The sequence below is a fragment of the Chelonia mydas genome, chromosome 28 (assembly GCF_015237465.2).
Source record: "Chelonia mydas isolate rCheMyd1 chromosome 28, rCheMyd1.pri.v2, whole genome shotgun sequence".
NCBI lineage: Eukaryota > Metazoa > Chordata > Testudines > Cheloniidae > Chelonia > Chelonia mydas.
Window position 1 is genome coordinate 4,834,218 of NC_051268.2, and position 20,023 is coordinate 4,854,240.

At 47.3% G+C, this 20,023-nt stretch overlaps 3 protein-coding genes and 1 non-coding gene across 16 annotated transcripts in view; 1 reads left to right on the forward strand and 3 right to left on the reverse strand.

Annotated features, from left to right (window-relative positions):
* Positions 1–20,023, forward strand: part of LOC102943236 (zinc finger protein 883) — a 2,438,435-nt gene that overhangs the window by 1,404,766 nt on the left and 1,013,646 nt on the right.
* Positions 1–20,023, reverse strand: part of LOC114020163 (zinc finger protein 501) — a 1,907,800-nt gene that overhangs the window by 1,370,767 nt on the left and 517,010 nt on the right. The window lies entirely within an intron of this gene.
* Positions 1–20,023, reverse strand: part of LOC119564595 (zinc finger protein 883) — a 1,467,279-nt gene that overhangs the window by 522,566 nt on the left and 924,690 nt on the right. The window lies entirely within an intron of this gene.
* TRNAA-GGC lies at positions 3,573–3,644 on the reverse strand. Its single transcript has one exon. It is a non-coding gene; the product is annotated as a tRNA-Ala (tRNA).

Genomic DNA, 20,023 nt, shown 5'->3' on the forward strand with positions numbered 1-20,023 from the left:
ATAAACTTCTGCTCTGAAAATAAAGAAAAATTTAGAATTAAAAATTCCAAATGAGAAATCTCATTAAAAAACATAGCCAGAGCACTACTAGAAACAGCTGTCATTGCTAAAACTGGACTGTTGCAGATTTTCAATGAGTACTTGTTGGTAAAATATAAATTAAATAGCGCAATGACATGCACCTGCAGAATAACAAAGCGAAATGATGACGTCTTAAGAGTAATTCAGGGAATCCAGGAATTCAGGGAATCCTAGCAGCAGATAAGACAAATCTGTGAACTGCTCTGAGACTTTATGCAGCCAGATACACTGATAAGGGATTCTTTTTGTTTCTATAAAATATTTCACTGAATTAAGTCTCCAGAGCACCTCAGTAGGTTACATCAGACAGAGAGGAGCTGCAGTGACTCGGCCTTGGGTTGCCTCTGCCTTTAAGAACCCAGCCCTGGGAAGCTCATGCTGAGAGGTGCTGTCTGTGGGAGGGGAAATAAAAAAGCCCTTCTGCCCCCCCCACCCTATTTTTGGGAACACTGGTGTCTCAGTCCACTGAGGTAACTGTTACTCCTCTGTCCTTGCCTGTGCAAGGGTTTTGCCCCGTCACCATCTGGCAGCGCTTTCCCCCTGGGCTTAACTGTTGAGAATAGGCCACTTCCACCTTAATTGAATTAGTCTCATTAGCACTGATTCACCCCACACTTGGCAAGGCAACTCCCATATTTTCATGTGGTGTAATATTTATACTGCTTTCTGTGTTTTCCGCTCCATGCATCTGATGAAGTGGGTTTTAGCCCACAAAAGCTTATGCCCAAAACAAATGTGTTACTCTCTACGGTGCCACAAGGACTCCTTGTTGCTGTTGCCGGCACCCAGTGCCGAGAGGCAAAACAACAGCAGGGTTTGGTTCGCTACCCGGTGTGCTTCACCCAATAATCACAACGGGGTGGAGAAGCAGAAAAGTTTATTTGAAGCTTCAAAAAGGTACAGGGAGAATAGAATCTCCAATCCTGCATACGGAGCAGGAAGTTACACAGGCTTTTATACATCCTTTCTTCAGCATACTTATCCAATAGCAAGCTGCCCTAAGTATCCATATAGCCAGCCAATCCAGTTACCAGCTAGTTCCCTTGTTTTTTGTTATCATTTGTTAACCTATACATAAAGCTGCTTTATTCAGCATTGTTCTTCCATATCATATTTAGAAAAGCTGGACGTGCACAAGTCCATGGGGCCGGACGAGTTGCATCCGAGAGTGCTAAAGGAATTGGCGGATGTGATTGCAGAGCCATTGGCCCATTATCTTTGAAAACTCGTGGCGAACAGGGGAAGTCCCGGATGACTGGAAAAAGGCTAATGTAGTGCCAATCTTTACAAAAGGGAAGAAGGAGGATCCTGGGAACTACAGGCCAGTCAGCCTCACCTCAGTCCCCAGAAAAATCATGGAGCAGGTCCTCAAGGAATCAATCCTGAAGCACTTACACGAGAGGAAAGTGATCAGGAACAGTCAGTATGGATTCACCAAGGGAAGGTCATGCCTGACTAATCTAATCGCCTTCTATGATGAGATAACTGGCTCTGTGGATGAAGGGAAAGCAGTGAATGTATTGTTTCTTGACTTTAGCAAAGCTTTTGACACAGTCTCCCACAGTATTTTTGTCAGCAAGTTAAAGAAGTATGGGCTGGATGAATGCACTATAAGGTGGGTAGAAAGTTGGCTAGATTGTCGGGCTCAACGGGTAGTGATCAATGGCTCCATGTCTAGTTGGCAGCCGGTGTCAAGTGGAGTGCCCAGGGGTCGGTCCTGGGGCCGGTTTTGTTCAATATCTTCATAAATGATCTGGAGGATTGTGTGGATTGCACTCTCAGCAAATTTGCGGATGATACTAAACTGGGAGGAGTGGTAGATACGCTGGAGGGCAGGCATAGGATACAGAGGGACCTAGACAAATTGGAGGATTGGGCCAAAAGAAACCTGATGAGATTCAATAAGGATAAGTGCAGGGTCCTGCACTTAGGACAGAAGAACCCAATGCACAGCTACAGACTAGGGACCGAATGGCTCAGCAGCAGTTCTGCAGAAAAGGACCTAGGGGTTACAGTGGACGAGAAGCTGGATATGAGTCAGCAGTTTGCCCTTGTTGCCAAGAAAGCCAATGGCATTTTGGGATGTATAAGTAAGGGCATAGCGAGCAGATCGAGGGACGTGATCGTTCCCCTGTATTCGACATTGGTGAGGCCTCATCTGGAGTACTGTGTCCAGTTTTGGGCCCCACACTACAAGAAGGATGTGGATAAATTGGAGAGAGTCCAGCGAAGAGCAACAAAAATGATTTGGGGTCTGGAACACATGACTTCTGAGGAGAGGCTGAGGGAACTGGGATTGTTTAGTCTGCAGAAGAGAAGAATGAGGGGGGATTTGATAGCTGCTTTCAACTACCTGAGAGGTGGTTCCAGAGAGGATGGTTCTAGACTATTCTCAGTGGTAGAAGAGGACAGAACAAGGAGTAATGGTCTCAAGTTGCAGTGGGGGAGGTTTAGGTTGGATATTAGGAAAAACTTTTTCACTAGGAGGGTGGTGAAACACTGGAATGCGTTAGCTAGGGAGGTGGTGGAATCTCTTTCCTTAGATATTTTTAAGGTCAGGCTTGACAAAGCCCTGGCTGGGATGATTTAGTTGGGGATTGGTCCTGCTTTGAGCAGGGGGTTGGACTAGATGACCTCCTGAGGTCCCTTCCAACCCTGATATTCTATGATTCTATCTGACCTGTTTGGCCTTGTTTAGTTTCAGGCAGTCTGACTCTGCAACATATTGTTGCAGATCCTCAGCATAACTGCTGCGAGTGCCTCCAGGCGGGGGGGCCAAGGACACTTGGGCCTAGTGCGAGGGGGCTTCATCGACACTCGTGGTCTTCCATCCCCTCGAGTTACCTAGTGGCCATGCCCCAGTATCCCCAACATTATCTTTGCTGATACAGACGAACTCGGCTGCCCCTCTGAAACCAGAGTCCCTGCTGCTGATCATGAACGAGAAGCACAGTCCCTTTAAACACCTGGTATTTGAATGCATCTGAAAGTCACAAGGAACAGCGATCTGTGTTAAAGGAAGGTTGCCATTTATTAGAGCCCCAATTGATATTGTGCGCACAAATAGAGGTTTGAATGTGTAACAGGTAGTTAGGTAAATCTTGGTTATTTTATTTTTGTAAGAGGTTCCTGTCCACCTCCAGTAGAGTTTTCAGTCCCAATGGCAACTTACTTAGCAAATGTAACACAAACTAGTCCATTCCTCCCAAGGGGATGGGGTTCTCGTTCTTCTGCACATTGTAGCCCACGGAGACGAAGGACCTGCAAATGTGCCTTCATATTATACCTTTGTTTAATGGATGAAAACATGAACTAGACACTTAGAGGATTGGAACTGATTTCAGCTGAGGAACCTGTTTGCTAGGTTTTTATGCGTTTGCACAGGAAAACATTGAGTGTTTCCATTCATTTCAAGCATCCCCATTAGGTGAAAATCCTGAACAAAATGGCAATGGATATTCAAATATTTTTGTTAAAGGAAGAAGGTTTTAAAGGGGCACTTGGATTTGAACCAAGGACTATTTGATCGCCAATCAAACACTCTACCACTGAGCTACACCCCCATTCCATTTGCATAGGGGAGTCAGTGGTCTTAAGGATCTTGAAGGACAGGCCCTACCTCAGCGAGCTCCTTTTCCATTCCCAGACCACAGTGGTTTTCAAAATGGGGTTCGATTAAACTTTATCTATGCAGGTAAACACCACAGCTTGCCCACCCACCAACAGAGCTTCTCCCACTGACATAGCTACCGCCTCTCGGGGAGGTGGATTAACTACACGGACGGGACAGCTCTCTCCCATCCCCTTAGAGCATCTTCATTATTTATAAAAAGAAAAGGAGGACTTGTGGCACCTTAGAGACTAACCAGTTTATTTGAGCATGAGCTTTCGTGAGCTACAGCTCACTTCATCGGATGCATAGCATATCGTGGAAACTGCAGAAGACATTATATACACACAGAGACCATGAAACAAAACTTCCTCCCACCTCACTCCCCCGCTGGCAACAGCTTATCTAAAGTGATCCTCAAGTAGAGCCATTTCCAGCACAAATCCAGGTTTTCTCACCCTTTCCCCCCCCCCCCACACACACATACAAATTCACTCTCCTGCTGGCAACAGCCCATCCCCCTTTGAAACCCCTCTTTATAATGCGCATGATAATCAAGGTGGGTCACCTCCAGCACTAATCCAGGTTTTCTCACACCCCCCCCACACCCCCCCCTTTTCCAAAAACCACACACACAAACTCATTCTCCTGCTGGCAACATCGTCTACAGCCAAGCTCTGCGATACAACCGCATTTGCTCCAACCCCTCAGACAGAGACAAACACCTACAAGATCTCTATCAAGCATTCTTACAACTACAATACCCACCTGCGGAAGTGAAGAAACAGATTGATAGAGCCAGAAGAGTTCCCAGAAGTCACCTACTACAGGACAGGCCTAACAAAGAAAATAACAGAACGCCACTAGCCGTCACCTTCAACCCCCAACTAAAACCCCTCCAACGCATTATTAAGGATCTACAACCTATCCTGAAGGATGACCCAACACTCTCACAAATCTTGGGAGAAAGGCCAGTCCTTGCCTACAGACAGCCCCCCAACCTGAAGCGAATACTCACCAACAACCACATACCACACAACAGAACCACTAGCCCAGGAACCTATCCTTGCAACAAAGCCCGTTGCCAACTGTGCCCACATATCTATTCAGGGGACACCATCACAGGGCCTAACAACATCAGCCACACTATCAGAGGCTCGTTCACCTGCACATCCACCAATGTGATACATGCCATCATGTGCCAGCAATGCCCCTCTGCCATGTACATTGGTCAAACTGGACAGTCTCTACGTAAAAGAATAAATGGACACAAATCAGATGTCAAGAATTATAACATTCATAAACCAGTCGGAGAACACTTCAATCTCTCTGGTCACGCAATCACAGACATGAGGGTCGCTATCTTAAAGCAAAAAAACTTCAAATCCAGACTCCAGCGAGAAACTGCTGAATTGGAATTCATTTGCAAATTGGATACTATTAATTTGGGCTTGAATAGAGACTGGGAGTGGCTAAGTCATTATGCAAGGTAGCCTGTCTCCCCTTGTTTTTTTCCTGCAACCCCCCCCCCCCAAGACGTTCTGGTTAAACTTGGATTATTGCTGTGCACATTGTAAGATGAGCTGTTGCCAGCAGGAGAATGAGTTTCTGTGTGTGGTTTTTGGAAAAGGGGTGTGTGTGTGTGGGGGGGTGAGAAAACCTGGATTAGTGCTGGAGGTGACCCACCTTGATTATCATGCGCATTATAAAGAGGGGTTTCAAAGGGGGATGGGCTGTTGCCAGCAGGAGAGTGAATTTGTATGTGTGTGTGTGTGGGGGGGGGGGGGAAAGGGTGAGAAAACCTGGATTTGTGCTGGAAATGGCTCTACTTGAGGATCACTTTAGATAAGCTGTTGCCAGCGGGGGAGTGGGGTGGGAGGAAGTTTTGTTTCATGGTCTCTGTGTGTATATAATGTCTTCTGCAGTTTCCACGATATGCTATGCATCCGATGAAGTGAGCTGTAGCTCACGAAAGCTCATGCTCAAATAAACTGGTTAGTCTCTAAGGTGCCACAAGTCCTCCTTTTCTTTTTACGAATACAGACTAACACGGCTGTTACTCTGAAACCTTTCATTATTTATGAATAAGTAGGAAACCACCTACTGAATGGACAGCCACCAATTTATCAAATATTGCTGTGTCTGCATTCAATATGGGTAACTGGGCAGTGAACAAGACTGTTTTGAATAAGATGTACCTCAGTTAGGATGCAGTGTCACTGACCCCAGATTGGGACTGGTCCTAATGGGGAATTTGTTTTAAAAATTTGGCACATTGCCGATTCACTACTGTTTGGTTATACTCTAAGGGGAATGCCAATTAGCTGTTTATTACTAATAAGGTTTGTCAACTTTCCTCACCTTTGTTTTTTAAAGTTCTCTCATGAGCTGTTATGGGTGTTGCTGTATAACTCTGCTAAGCAGTACAAATAATTTCTTTAAGAAATTGTTTTATTCCGTGCCTTCATATTGTTTCCTGAAATTAGTTTATTAATTTTCACTTGTGTTCGTTAAACAGTTTAGCCGTGCCAGGCACATTTTAAAAGGTTTCTTCAGTAGACAAGCCCTTAATACCATGAATTATAGTTGCAAAGACAGTTTCTGCTGCACAGTGGTCAAAATAGTGAATGTTTTGTTTTACGTATATATGTATATATATATATATTACTGTGCTCCAAATAGATACTCCAGATTCAGATAATCTTGAAACGAAACCCATAATTCCATTTCAATTTTGGAGTCTCCTAGTTTAAGTGACACCAGAGTGTGGAATAGTCGTTTGCCCAGTCATTAGTCTTGTGCATGTTCCTGATAAGAAAGGTACAGTTGCCTTTACATAGTAATAATTTGCTTGGTAACTTACTTTGTTCTGTCTCTTATTACTTGCAACCACTTAAATCCTACTTTTTGTATTTAATAAAATCACGTTTTACTTATTAATTAACCCAGAGCAAGCAATTAATACCTGGGGGAGCAAACAGCTGTGCATATCTCTCTATCAGTGTTATAGAGGGGGGAACAATTTATGAGTTTACTCTGTCGAAACTTTATACAGAGTAAAAGGGATTTATTTGCGGTTTGAACCCCATTGGGAACTGGGTATCTGGGTGTTGGAGACAGGAACACTTCTTAAGCTGGTTTCAGCTAAGCCTGCAGCTTTTGGGGGAGGTGGTTCAGACCTGGGCCTGTGTTTGTAGCAGGCTAGCGTGTCTGGCTCAACAAGGCAGGGCACTGAAGTCCCAAGCTGGCAGGGAAAAAGGGGCTCAGAGGTAATCCTGTCACATCAGGTGGCAGTCCCAAGGGGGGCTCTGTGACCCAAGCTGTCACAGAGACCCACTGCTCCCATCCCTCAAATGGGTGTGCAGAAACGTGCCAGCAGCGCTAAGGTAGCTCCCTGCCCACGCTGCCTCCCTCCCATCTTGCCGTGCTGCTCCCAGAAGTGGCCGGCATGTCCCGGCACCCCCTGGGGCGGGGGGGGGGGCCGTCTCCACACACTGCTTCTGCTTTGAGCACCAACTCCGCAGCTCCCATTTGCTGAGAACTGTGGCCAATGGGAGCTGTGGGGGCAGCGCCTGCAGGCATCAGCGCAGAGACCCCCTGGCCCTGCGCATCTAGGAGCCGCTGCCGGAGGGGCGTGTGTGTCAGTTGCTTTGGGATCCGCATTGCCCGAGATAAGTGCCACCCCCCTGATTCCTCCCGCACCCCAACACCCTGTCCCAGCACAGAGCCCGCACCCCACACCCAAATTTCATCCCAGAGCCCATATACCTCAGCCCCTCTGACCTCCTAACCCCCGCCCCGGGATAGACCCTGCACCCACCGTCCAAACTCCCTCCAAGAGCCTGACCCCCGCAACCGCTCCTGCACTCCAACCCCTTGCCCCAGTCAAGGTACCTCACTTTATGTTCATTTACTTCTCATTTCTTATAATATAAGAGGAGGAGGAAGAAAAATAATGAAAAACAGGGGGAGGCTTTTTTTGCCTCTGTCTTCACTAACAAGGTCAGCTCCCAGACTGCTGCGCTGGGCATCACAGCATGGGGAGTAGATGGCCAGCCCTCTGTGGAGAAAGAGGTGGTTAGGGACTATTTAGAAAAGCTGGACGTGCACAAGTCCATGGGGCCGGACGAGTTGCATCCGAGAGTGCTAAAGGAATTGGCGGCTGTGATTGCAGAGCCATTGGCCATTATCTTTGAAAACTCGTGGCGAACGGGGGAAGTCCCAGATGACTGGAAAAAGGCTAATGTAGTGCCAATCTTTAAAAAAGGGAAGAAGGAGGATCCTGGGAACTACAGGCCAGTCAGACTCACCTCAGTCCCCAGAAAAATCATGGAGCAGGTCCTCAAGGAATCAATCCTGAAGCACTTACATGAGAGGAAAGTGATTAGGAACAGTCAGCATGGATTCATCAAGGGAAGGTCATGCCTGACTAATCTAATCGCCTTCTATGATGAGATTACTGGTTCTGTGGATGAAGGGAAAACAGTGGATGTATTGTTTCTTGACTTTAGCAAAGCTTTTGACATGGTCTCCTACAGTATTCTTGTAAGCAAGTTAAAGAAGTATGGGCTGGATGAATACACTATAAGGTGGGTAGAAAGTTGGCTAGATTGTCGGGCTCAATGGGTAGTGATTAATGGCTCCATGTCTAGTTGGCAGCTGGTATCAAGTGGAGTGCCCCAGGGGTCGGTCCTGGGGCCGGTTTTGTTCAATATCTTCATAAATGATCTGGAGGATGGTGTGGATTGCACTCTCAGCAAATTTGCGGATGATACTTTAAACTAGGAGGAGTGGTAGATACGTTGGAGGGCAGGGACAGGATACAGAGGGCCCTAGACAAATTGAAGGATTGGGCCAAAAGAAATCTGATGAGGTTCAATAAGGATAAGTGCAGGGTCCTGCACTTAGGACGGAAGAACCCAATGCACAGCTACAGACTAGGGACCGAATGGCTAGGCAGCAGTTCTGCGGAAAAGGACCTAGGGGTGACAGTGGACGAGAAGCTGGATATGAGTCAACAGTGTGCCCTTGTTGCCAAGAAGGCCAATGGCATTTTGGGATGTATAAGTCCAGGCATAGCGAGCAGATCGAGGGACGTGATCGTTCCCCTCTATTCGACATTGGTGAGGCCTCATCTGGAGTACTGTGTCCAGTTTTGGGCCCCACACTACAAGAAGGATGTGGATAAATTGGAGAGAGTCCAGCGAAGGGCAACAAAAATGATTAGGGGTCTGGAACACATGACTTATGAGGAGAGGCTGAGGGAACTGGGATTGTTTAGTCTGCAGAAGAGAAGAATGAGGGGGGATTTGATAGCTGCTTTCAACTACCTGAGAGGTGGTTCCAGAGAGGATGGTTCTAGACTATTCTCAGTGGTAGAAGAGGACAGGACAAGGAGCAATGGTCTCAAGTTGCAGTGGCGGAGGTTTAGGTTGGATATTAGGAAAAACTTTTTCACTAGGAGGGTGGTGAAACACTGGAATGCGTTAGCTAGGGAGGTGGTAGAATCTCCTTCCTTAGAAGTTTTTAAGGTCAGGCTTGACAAAGCCCTGGCTGGGATGATTTAATTGGGGATTGGTCCTGCTTTGAGCAGGGGGTTGGGCTAGATGACCTCCTGAGGTCCCTTCCAACCCTGATATTCTATGATGCTATGATTCTATGAGAGAAGAAAGAATGTTCTTTTTCTTGAGTGGGTCCTGAGGGGGGCCCCCCAAAAATGAAGCTGCACACAGAGCCCCACTAACTCTGAATCCTCCATTGTAGCAGGAACTCAGAAAGCCACACCTCGGTCAACGGCAGGACTCGGGTTTGAAAAAGAGATTTTTTTCCCTCCCCTTCATGAGAAAGAAAGTGATACCACTTGTTCCTCTGGCTGAGGAGCTGGAAACCAGGCACAGACAGCTGGTGTCTGCCGAAAGGGGGAGGCACAATTTCAAGGTTCATCCCCACCCCCTAACGATCAACATCCCCTCCCAGGTGTGAACAATGCAGGGAGGGGAAGCAGCAAAGGCAGCCCCTCTCCACTTCCCCCTCCAGCAGCTGCTGTGCAGGGAGGGAGCCTGGCAGCACCGCATGATGAAGCAGGGATGCTAACCCAGGTGGGGCTCATGACCCCACATTGCGCCCTCTGCAAGTGTTGCCTCTGAAATTAGGAAAATTTGTGAGTTCAAGGCACAGCTGCACACCCAGAAAAAAGCCCAGGACTACATGCCCAGGGTGAAGGGGTGTGCTAAAGCCTGGCATCAAACCAGAAACCTTCAGATCATCAATCTCATGCACTCCCAACTGAGCTACTTTGGTAATGACTGGGCCAACCAGGAAGGCTTAATACACGTCCTGCAGCTCATGCTAGAAAGATTTAAATCTGGATGTCACAATGCAGGAGACAAACAGCGGACTTGACCCGGAGGGGCAGGCTGTGGTTTCCTATATCACGTGCACTCAAGCCAGCACCTGTCCCCTCGAAAGCTGTGACTGGTGCCCCCAGGTCAGCCAGAAAGAAGCAGCGGTTCTCACTGGAACAAGTCCACCCACGGCTCGCAGGCAACTCCCAAGCCCACCACAGCACACCATCTTGGCCAGAAAGGAGCCCACTCGGACTCAGCTTGGCTTGTCTTCCTTTCACCCAGAACCATCCTTCTTCTCCTGGGCTGCAAGTAGCCATCCCTGGGAAGCCAAGGGGCAGGAACAGGATTCTACCTCCCAGCAGCCAACCGCACCGCCCCAGGCTTTGGCAGGATGAATGGTGGCACTCTACTAACCCCACTTAGCCTCACTGAGGAGCTTAGCTTCTGCCCTGCCTTCCTCAGCATGACTTTCCTCTTTTGCCCCATTCCTGCCTCCCTTTCTCCTTTGGCAAGTCATGCAAAGGAGGCCAGCTGGAAGAGCCGGCCTCCGTAAGCCAGCCTCCAAGGGCAGAGGAGGCCAAGCCACAAGGCTCCAAAAGATGACTGGCCTAGATCCTCTAGCTTTCCCCAGCTGACGTGGGGTGCTTTTTCAACTCATTTCACCACCCTCTGTCCTGCAAGGTTTGGGGTTATCCCAGGGACAGGCCCAGTGGCAGAAGGACAAGTGTCTTGCTGGACAGCTAGGAAAAGTAAGCCCCCATGTTTCTGCCCAGTTTCGAACAGGGTGCCTTTTGTGTGTTAGGCAAATATGATAACCGCTACACTACAGAAACTCTGTCAGAGTGCTCTGCCCCTCCCTTCAAATTCCATGCACCTCACTGGTGCTTGCCCTCAGACACAAAAACGGGTGGATTTGGAGAAAGTGATGGCAGCCCTTCGATAGGTCAGCTGGTAGAGCAAAGGACTGGAGCCAGCACTCAGGAAGTCATCCTTACGTTGCTCTTGTGACTTCAGCTTGAAGGAGAGCTTCTTTTTCTTCCCCTTGCTGAGAAAGAACAAGAAAAGAAAGAAAGCTCAGGTGGGCCAACTTGGTGCACAAGCCCATGCTGTCTTTTCCTGCTGGGAAACCCAAAATGAGGGACCCATGGTGACTAAAGGCACTGCTGCACTTCCAGAAAACAGCCCACCCCTGCACACAAAGGGACCAAAGAGAAGGCCAAAACCTGGGATTGAACCAAGTACCTCTAGATCTTCAGTCTAACGCTCGCCTGACTGAGGTACTTTGGCACCTCGAGGGCATCTTTTTGGCCTGCTGCTTCTCTGTCCGGGATGTTTTTGTCAGCCGTGCCACACAGAAAACGACATCATTGCGAGTGGCCCACGAAGGCAAGATGAATTTTTGCCTGCCTTGCTCAGGTTGACTTGCTTCCTCACCCCATTCCTGCCTTAGTTCCTGGGTTACCTGGTGGCTGAAGGCGACTGGGGCCGAGCAGCATGGGGAGGAAGTTGGGCAGCTAGACCCCGGCAGCAAGAGTCTTTCAACCCCACCGTGATGTCCCAGCTTCACCTACTGGCTGCCAGGGACTTGGGGCCCACTAGCGTAGCGGAAGGAGGTGGACAGATCCACCGTCGCCTTGAAGCTCAGGCTCATTAAAACATATGTTCAGTCTATGATGGCCAAGGAGAGACCGACATCACTTGCTATTTTATCCCTTGAAAATGCCATTGGCCAGTGTTTTAATCTCTCTAATGCTGCGCTTCAGTTCATGAGGACAAAGGCGAGAAAGCGACCTTTGAACTAAAGGACTCGGGTTAACAGTCTAACGCTGTTTCTCCCTGTAACTCTAGTTAAGACTGGTCCACTCTGTGCTGGTGGCCGTTCAATTTCTAGATGTTAGTACATTTCAGTTACTGTTAAAATTAAAAAAAATCTATATGCTTAGAAGAAATGATTTTTTTTTATTTGCTCATATATGGGATGAATAAAACCAGATGTACAGATCCGAGCCTGCAAATTTATCATCTTCTGTGATAGACAAAATCATGCAACCAAATTGTGCATGAAAATCATAAAATGAGCTACACATGCAATAAAAAATAAGGTATTCAATGGTTTACCATATGGGGGGAGGGGGGCAGTGAACAGGCTTTTTGCCTGGGATGCCATTTGGTCTAGGGGAGGCCCTGTCAGGGAGAGCAGGAGTTCGTTTCACATGCCTGTTTTCAGGCTGTAATCTCTGGGCACCCTGCTCTGGGGGAGGGATCCCAGTAGCCCACACTCAGGGCTGGAACAGGCCCCTGATTTAGGGGTGGCTGCATGGTTTACAGCGCTCTGATGGCTCAGACAATCTCTCTCCCCCAGAGCTTCAGATCTGCGTCCCCAGAAGGCTCCTGCACCGCCTCTGCTCCTTTCACATTCTGTAGAAAGGAGCAGCATCCAGGGCACTAGCTGGGTGGCAGAGGCTGCAGGAGCCCAGAGTGTTTGCCTGTTTGGCTGAGCACAAGACTGGCTGAGAGCTCAGGGACACATTTTGAGGCAGAATCCCAGGTACCTATGTGAAAGGAGCATAAGGACGTAAAAATGGCCATACTCGTTCAGATCAAAGGTCCTGTGACAGGTTGGGTCACAGAGCCCCCCTTGGGACTGCCACCTGATGTGACAGGATTACCTCTGAGCCCCTTTTTCCCTGCCAGCTTGGGACTTCAGTGCCCTGCCTTGTTGAGCCAGACACGCTAGCCTGCTACAAACACAGGCCCAGGTCTGAACCACCTCCCCCAAAAGCTGCAAGCTTAACTGAAAACAGCTTAAGAAGTGTTCCTGTCTCCAACACCCAGATACTCAATTCCCAATGGGGTCCAAACCCCAGATAAATCTGTTTTACACTGTATAAAACTTAGACAGGGTAAACTCCTAAATTGTTCACCCTCTATAACACTGATATAGAGATATGCACATTGTTTGCTCCCCCAGGAATTAATTACATGCTCTGGGTTAATTAATAAGTAAAACGTGATTTTATTAAATACAAAAAGTAGGATTTAAGTGGTTGCAAGTAATAAGAGACAGAACAAAGTAAGCTACCAAGGAAAATAAAGCAAAAACACGCAACTCTAAGCCTAATATAGTAGGAAACTCAATACAGGTAAAATCTCACCCTCCGCGATCTTCCAATAAGCGTCTTTCACAGACTAGATTTATTTCTAGTCTGGGCCTAATCTTTTCCCCTGGTACAGTCCTTGTTCCAGCTCAGGTGGTAGCTAGGGGACTTGTAATCTGGGGGTCCAGGGTTCAAGTCCCTGGTCAGGTAGAGGGACACTTTTCCCCCTGTGTTATCCCCCAAGAACTTTTGAGGGCCCTCCTTGACTTTACTTTTTTCCTTTTCAGGACTTGGCCTTTCCTAGGAAGGGCCCTTTACTGCCTGGGACTGAAGGGGCAACTTCCTCACATGCCCACTGCCCTTGCAGTCAGGAGGAAGAAAGGCCTCTGGGCCTGCAGCAAAGCACTGTGTGCTGACTTGTTAAGCAAATGCAGGGGTGGCTAGAGAGTCATGTTCCCACAGGGTCCTGCCTGCCAGAAAAAATTGTCCCCACAGAGTCCTCACTGCCAGAAGTCGACAAAGTTTGAGGGGTCTCCTGCTGGTCCCATAGTGTAACGGCCAGCACTCAGGGCTTTAAACCCTGCGATCCAAGTTTATGTCTAAGTGGGACCTTGGGGTGCTTTGTTTGCCAGCTAGCCCTACGAGGATTTCCAAAGCTTCATCTTGCTCTCTCGAACGACATGGGAGCCTGTCTTTTGCCCGCCAGCTGTTGTGACTTGAGTGCAAGAGGGGACGTTTGATCCAGAAGGCTGGCCATGCCTGGAGCCCTGAAGGTAGGGATATGAGCTCCGTTTCCTCTGAGTCCTGAAGCTGGGCTGCAAACATCCCTATTGGTTGACCTACTGGCCCAAAAATCACTTGGGCGGCATTGATGTTCCCCAGGAATGCTGAAGGGCTGGCCTCAGGGAGGGAGGCTTAATACTGTCAGTCAGGGCCGAAGAGGAGGGCTGCAAGAGTGACAGTATTTTTTTTTGAGCCCACTGGGTGCAGCATCGGGTATGGGATGGCTGATGGTGGCGAAAGGGGGAGGAGATTAGGAGGGCCCCCCCTTTTCGTGTTCATCCACTCCCACCTTACGTCCTACAGCATTTTCAGTGGGCGGCTAGGTGGAAGGTGCTTGCAGGATGGCTTCAGCCACAACAGTGGCTGCCCTCACAGCAGCGGCAGCCACAGTGAGGTCCCCCCTTCGGCTCGGTCCGAATGAAGGTCAATGTACCACTAGGTGAGACAGGCCAATTTCAGGGAGCTTCCTCTGAAGGTGAGCAACTGTCCCCAGAACTTACTGACAGGAGCTTTAAAGTATTTGCAAATGTGCATGGCTGGCATGTGCAAAGCAAAGGCTGCCCAGGGGCGCTGTGTCAGGCTCTGGCCCCACTTGAGACTATGGACCACTTTCTGGTGGCATGTTGTTTTACCCAGCAGGTGTGGGGACTCCTGGCTCCACGAGGGGCAACTTTGGGCCTTCCCCACTGGCCTTGCAACCTGGAGGCAAAAAGACCTTGTGCTCTTATGAGAAGCCCTGGGGGGTTGTTGTGTCTCTTAGATAACTGCAGACACTGTGCATGGAAGCCGGAGCTGTGTCTCTGCCTCCATCTTTAAGTGAATTTGCTGACTTGGGTTTCCTTTCTGAGGCATGATGTGAGGTGTGTTTGGCACTTTTGCTCCTTGAGAGCTCTCTCCTGCAGCAGTGCAAAGCGCGCTCTACCCAGAGCCGGAAAGAAATCCACCTTCAGTGTTTGCTGCTCCTCCGGGGCCTGCTTTTCTTGGAGGGAGCAGGTTGTAGGCCCAGGCTCAGACCCCCCCACATCTAGTTACTGCTACAGCTGTTGGGGCTAGTTCCTGTAGCGGGAGGCATGTGAGAGCTGTGGTGCTGGAGTGGTGCCTGGGGGTACTCCATGCCTTTCCCAGACAGCAGGTGTTTGTGTGTAGCCAGTTCCTGGGAAGCTTGGGTGAAGCTCAGGGTTGGGGCCTGAATTTTCATTCCACCAAGGGGAGGAGCTTTTCCCTTCCCTTTAGATCCCTTTAAACAAGATCCACAACCTCAACTGGCCCTTACCAGGGTGAGCCAGATGAGGGCCCTGGCTATGAGGGGCCCTGGCTATGAGGGCCCTGGCTATGCCTGGATAGGACATTAAGTGCCTAGCAAGTTCCACCTACTCATATATACCCCCCCATTCAGTGATCCCTCCCTTGGCTACATGGCCCTCATACACACACACTCCCCAAAAGCCTGCCTGGGGCACAAGAACTTCATCAAGGGCTGACAACAGAGTTTTTTTTCTTTACTAGTTTTTGCTAATTCCCTCTTAAAAGCTGTTTGAACTATTTGCATCAGGTCTCTCGGGTCCCCTAGGTGGGTTGCCCGTTTTTCTCTTTTGTAGCTCACCATTCTTTGGGATTAATCCTCTGCTCCATTCTATCAACAACTTTATTCTGCATGGCGTGGGAGCATCTGTCCCTCCTATCAGGAATGTCATTAGCTCCGGGGACAGGGGTGACCTAAACTAGCTCCATCAAGATAAAATTACCTGGCCCTTATCTCCACTCGGATTTCCCATGGCCTTAGCTAGCTTGATGTAAAACCACAACTATTCCTGCAGAAGAGACATAGCGTGTGTATAGTAGCTGGGGGATGGGGGGAGGTCTAGCAGGTTTACTCAGAACCTCACCAGTGCTCCATCAGTTTTCCTTGTCTAAACAACCCCAGAGCGTCTCATTTCTACTGTTGCTCCCACTGCAAAGTGATTGTTAGAGTCACCAACTTCCCCTTTGGACACCAATTTCCTCATTCCCATTGTTCTCACATTGCCATGGGTTGTGCTGAACATCACTGATTTATTGTACCATTTTCTCACTTAAAATATATTTGATTATAGCAAATTCTGTGACACCCAAAGACAATTGGGTGTGTGGGAGGGATTCCCCCCTTTCCCATCATCCCAGCAGTGTTTCCTTCTGTCTCAGCTGTGCGGAGTTTATCTTCTTCACATTCTTTCCCTCCACTTCCCATAGTTTCCCAAGACACAGTGTTCTGAGCTCTCTGTGCTTAGGAATCCTGGTTCGATTTCTTTGATCCTAAATCAGACTCATTAGGTTTGGAGGTGAAAGAGTCACAGACCCAGAAGGAGAATGTTTAATTGGATCTAAAACCTTGTGATCATTCTTTGTTTAAACCCCATATTTCATCTATAGGCAAAGCCACCTCCTGTCTTTTTCCTTCTGAGTTGGGATTGTTTTTGGATGGGAAGGCTGGCTGTTTTTTCACATTATGATGATGCTAAAACTTTCCTAAATCACATGACTCAGTAATTGTGAGATAGCGTGGAGTGAAGCAGGCTTCAAAGGATGAGAGGAGAAGATGGTGGGAGAATCTGTTGTCCTGATTCTGAGTCATCAGATGTATCCTGCTCTGGAATTTAACTTTCTGTGAAACCAAAAGGTTCTTACCCCTCGGTGAGAGCTGGGTTTTTTTCTCTCTCCTGAAGGCCGTTTGGTTACGTAAATGTATATTAGTTTTGTCTGACTGAATGCAACAGATTTCGGGGGGACTTTGAGCCAAATGGTAAAATAGACTCTATTTTTTTCTTTTTCTTTTGCTATTTTCCCACCCTGCCATGATGACACAGAGAAAGTCCAAGTGCAGTTCAGTCAACAGGAGAGAATACGCCAAGTTATTGGACATGCTAACAAAGGAATAGTAGTGTGTTTAAATCTCTGCTCTGAAATTGTGATCTCCAGCAGACGCCAAACTGTGCAACTAGCTGAAGCAAGTTCAGATGATCACAGTGGTGTTCAATTGTTCAGGTCAATATTGTCTCAGACGATCCATGGGGAGAATTCCAAAGTAAGAGGCATGGAACGGTGCAAAATCCCCTTGTATTTGGTTCTCAAACGGGTTGTGTCCCAGGCCCTACAGGAGGTTACTCCTGAAGATTTCACCTGGCTAATCTTGTGAATTAGGAAATGCTGTCCTGAACTACGCAGATGTGGAGGAAAGAGAAGTGGTGCTTTGCTGAACTCACCCTTTCTAGTTGCTGCAATTGTGTATAAAATGAAATCAGTGTTGAATGTGAGACAGCTGCAGAAAAATAACTTTTTTCTCATAGAAACCCCACCTCTGGTAACTCAGTGAGACTTGGACCCAGGGCTCTAATCTGGTTCCTAACTTAGCTGAATGACAGCATCTTAAAGAAATAAACTGGGCATGTTTGAGAGGCCATTCTTCACTACAATTACCCAGATTTTGGGTGGTCTGAAAAAGGATTCTACAATGGAGAAGTGTAAATTTACCCTGACCAAGGCAAAGGATTTGCAAGAACTCAGGTAGAAATAATAGGCACGCACTTGTTCATTTTCACCCCAGAGAAGAAGCTGGGGTGCACTATGACCCAGGTCAAGCTGTTTTTGGAACACCACGGCTGCTCCTCTGAAAACTGCCTAGTACAGTGGCACTGATTACAGTCCCAAAGGGCGCCAGGTTTAGATTGGGAACAATTGTCCTCTACCACGGAGATCCAAAGTTCCATGAGGCAAAGTGAGAAATGGTTGATGCCTTCAGAGGACGTTCCTTCCCCATGGATCCCAGTCTGGCTGCCTGGTTGGACAACAAGGACGTTCATGCTGTTGAAGGGATGGTAACCAATGAAGGAATGAATGGGTCAGGCCCAGAGTTCAGACTGCAGCATTCACAAATCTTGTGTCCTGATTCTATGCATTTGTCTCTTAATTTTGCTCTTGTGTCTTATGCATTTGGACCCCTTCTCCTCCAGCTCCTGCTACTTTGGAAGATTACAAAGTGTGAAAAAAATTACAGGTGTTTTTTTATCATGATGCAAACCTGCCCTCCTAGGAGACCCTTTCTACCAACACTTATGGCTGAAGACCCAGAGATAAATGAACTATCAGAAGTGGAATGAATCTATATTGGGGTAAACCGTAACGGCTCACTTGGTCTCAACTGGGATTTCAAAGGAAACTAACACATATCATAGAATCATAGAAGATTAGGGTTGGAAGGGACCTCAGGAGATCATCAAGTCCAACCCCCTGCTCAAAGCAGGACCAATCCCCAACTAATGATGTGATAGCCTGAATTATATTGGAAAACTGAATGATATGTTGTTGTTTTTTCCTTTTTGTTACTAATATAGGCAATGGTGGTTAATGCTAAAAAGTTTATTTTGGATAATTTATCCCCTTTGGACAGAGGAGTTCTGACATCAAACCTTACTCCAAAGCTTGGGATGGGAGAAGTAATGGATCTGAGAGTACAAACTCCATAAAGAATTTAATTATTTGTTTTTCAGATGGAATTCATTTGGATAAGTGCTAAAGTAAATGTCTGTAAAGAGGAAAACAATGTGTGTGACCTTTTCCCTCGTTAGATTTTAAGGATCATGGAATTACCACCTTCTTGTTTGCAAAGGAAAGAGGTGATATGTGTCATGAGATACACCCACTTATTAATAAGAATTGTGATGGATGCACAACACAGTGGGTATTTTCTCTTTTAAAAATTCCTGGAGCCCATTTTATTTTTGGTGCTGAGCTTCAGAGGGGGAAGGATAGCTCAGTGGTTTGAGCATTGGCCCGCTAAACCCAGGGTTGTGAGTTCAGTCCTTGAGGGGGCCATTTAGGGATCTGGGGCAAAAATTGGGGCTTGGTCCTGCTTTGAGCAGGGGGTTGGACTAGATGACCTTCTGAGGTCCCTTCCAACCCTGATATTCTATGATTCCTTTTCCTTTGGAGGAGGGTAGCTCTCAGAGGAAGGGTATTTAACCCTCAGGCCAGGCTGTGGAATCAACTCAAAACACACATTTGTTTTTCTTTTACTTTCTTTCCTTCTGGTTGTTGCTGAATATATCTTTGGGTTTCACACATCCACAATGAATATGGTTTGCAAGAACAGCTATTTTAGGAAAACTGCTGAGTTAAAGGAGACTTTTCCAAACTGATGGTAGCCCAAAGTCAGCCTCATTCCCTGGTGTTAGTACTTGTTAGTGAAAATAATGCCTTAAGTTCTTTCTTTCTATAGATTTGGTTCATAGATATAGATATAGATAGTAACGATGCTTTAGAGTCTTTATCTTCAATGAAGAGTGTGTCTGAATTCTAAGGCCCAGAACACAGCTCCTGACCAATGTGCAACCCTATTCAGGAATTTATTCATTATCATAGAATCATAGAATATCAGGGTGGGAAGGGACCTCAGGAGGTCATCTAGTCCAACCCCCTGCTCAAAGCAGGACCAATCCCCAACTAAATCATCCCAGCCAGGGCTTTGTCAAGCCTGACCTTAAAAATATCTAATGAAGGAGATTCCACCGCCCCCCGCCCCAGATAACGCATTCCAGTGTTTCACCACCCTCCTAGTGAAAAAGCGTTTCCTAATATCCAACTAAACCTCCCCCACTGCAACTTGAGACCATTACTCCTTGTACTGTCATCAGCTCCCACTGAGAACAGTCTAGATCCATCCTCTTTGGAACCCCCCTTCAACATTAAATTATGCTGCGTTTAATAACTCTAGGGTGCCTTCATGTCTGTAAATCTCTTGATATTTTTGGACGCCATCTCCTTAACATATATCTAAAGTGCTAACATAGTCATATATAGATTAGGGACACTAGTGAGAGATTATTGTTACAGCAGGTGTTTTCTGTTGGTGAAATCAACATGGAAGAATGATTGTGGGGCAAGAAAGACCCACTGAGAGATATTAACTTGAAGAATTGTTAGTCCTCTCAGCTGTAAATCATCATGCCTTCTCCCATGAGTCGGGTAAACTGCGAATGTACAGCAATGACACCAGAACATATGTTTCTGGGAGAATATTCTTGGCACCTAGGTTTCCTTTGTCTGAAACCCTATACAGTGATACTGATGTG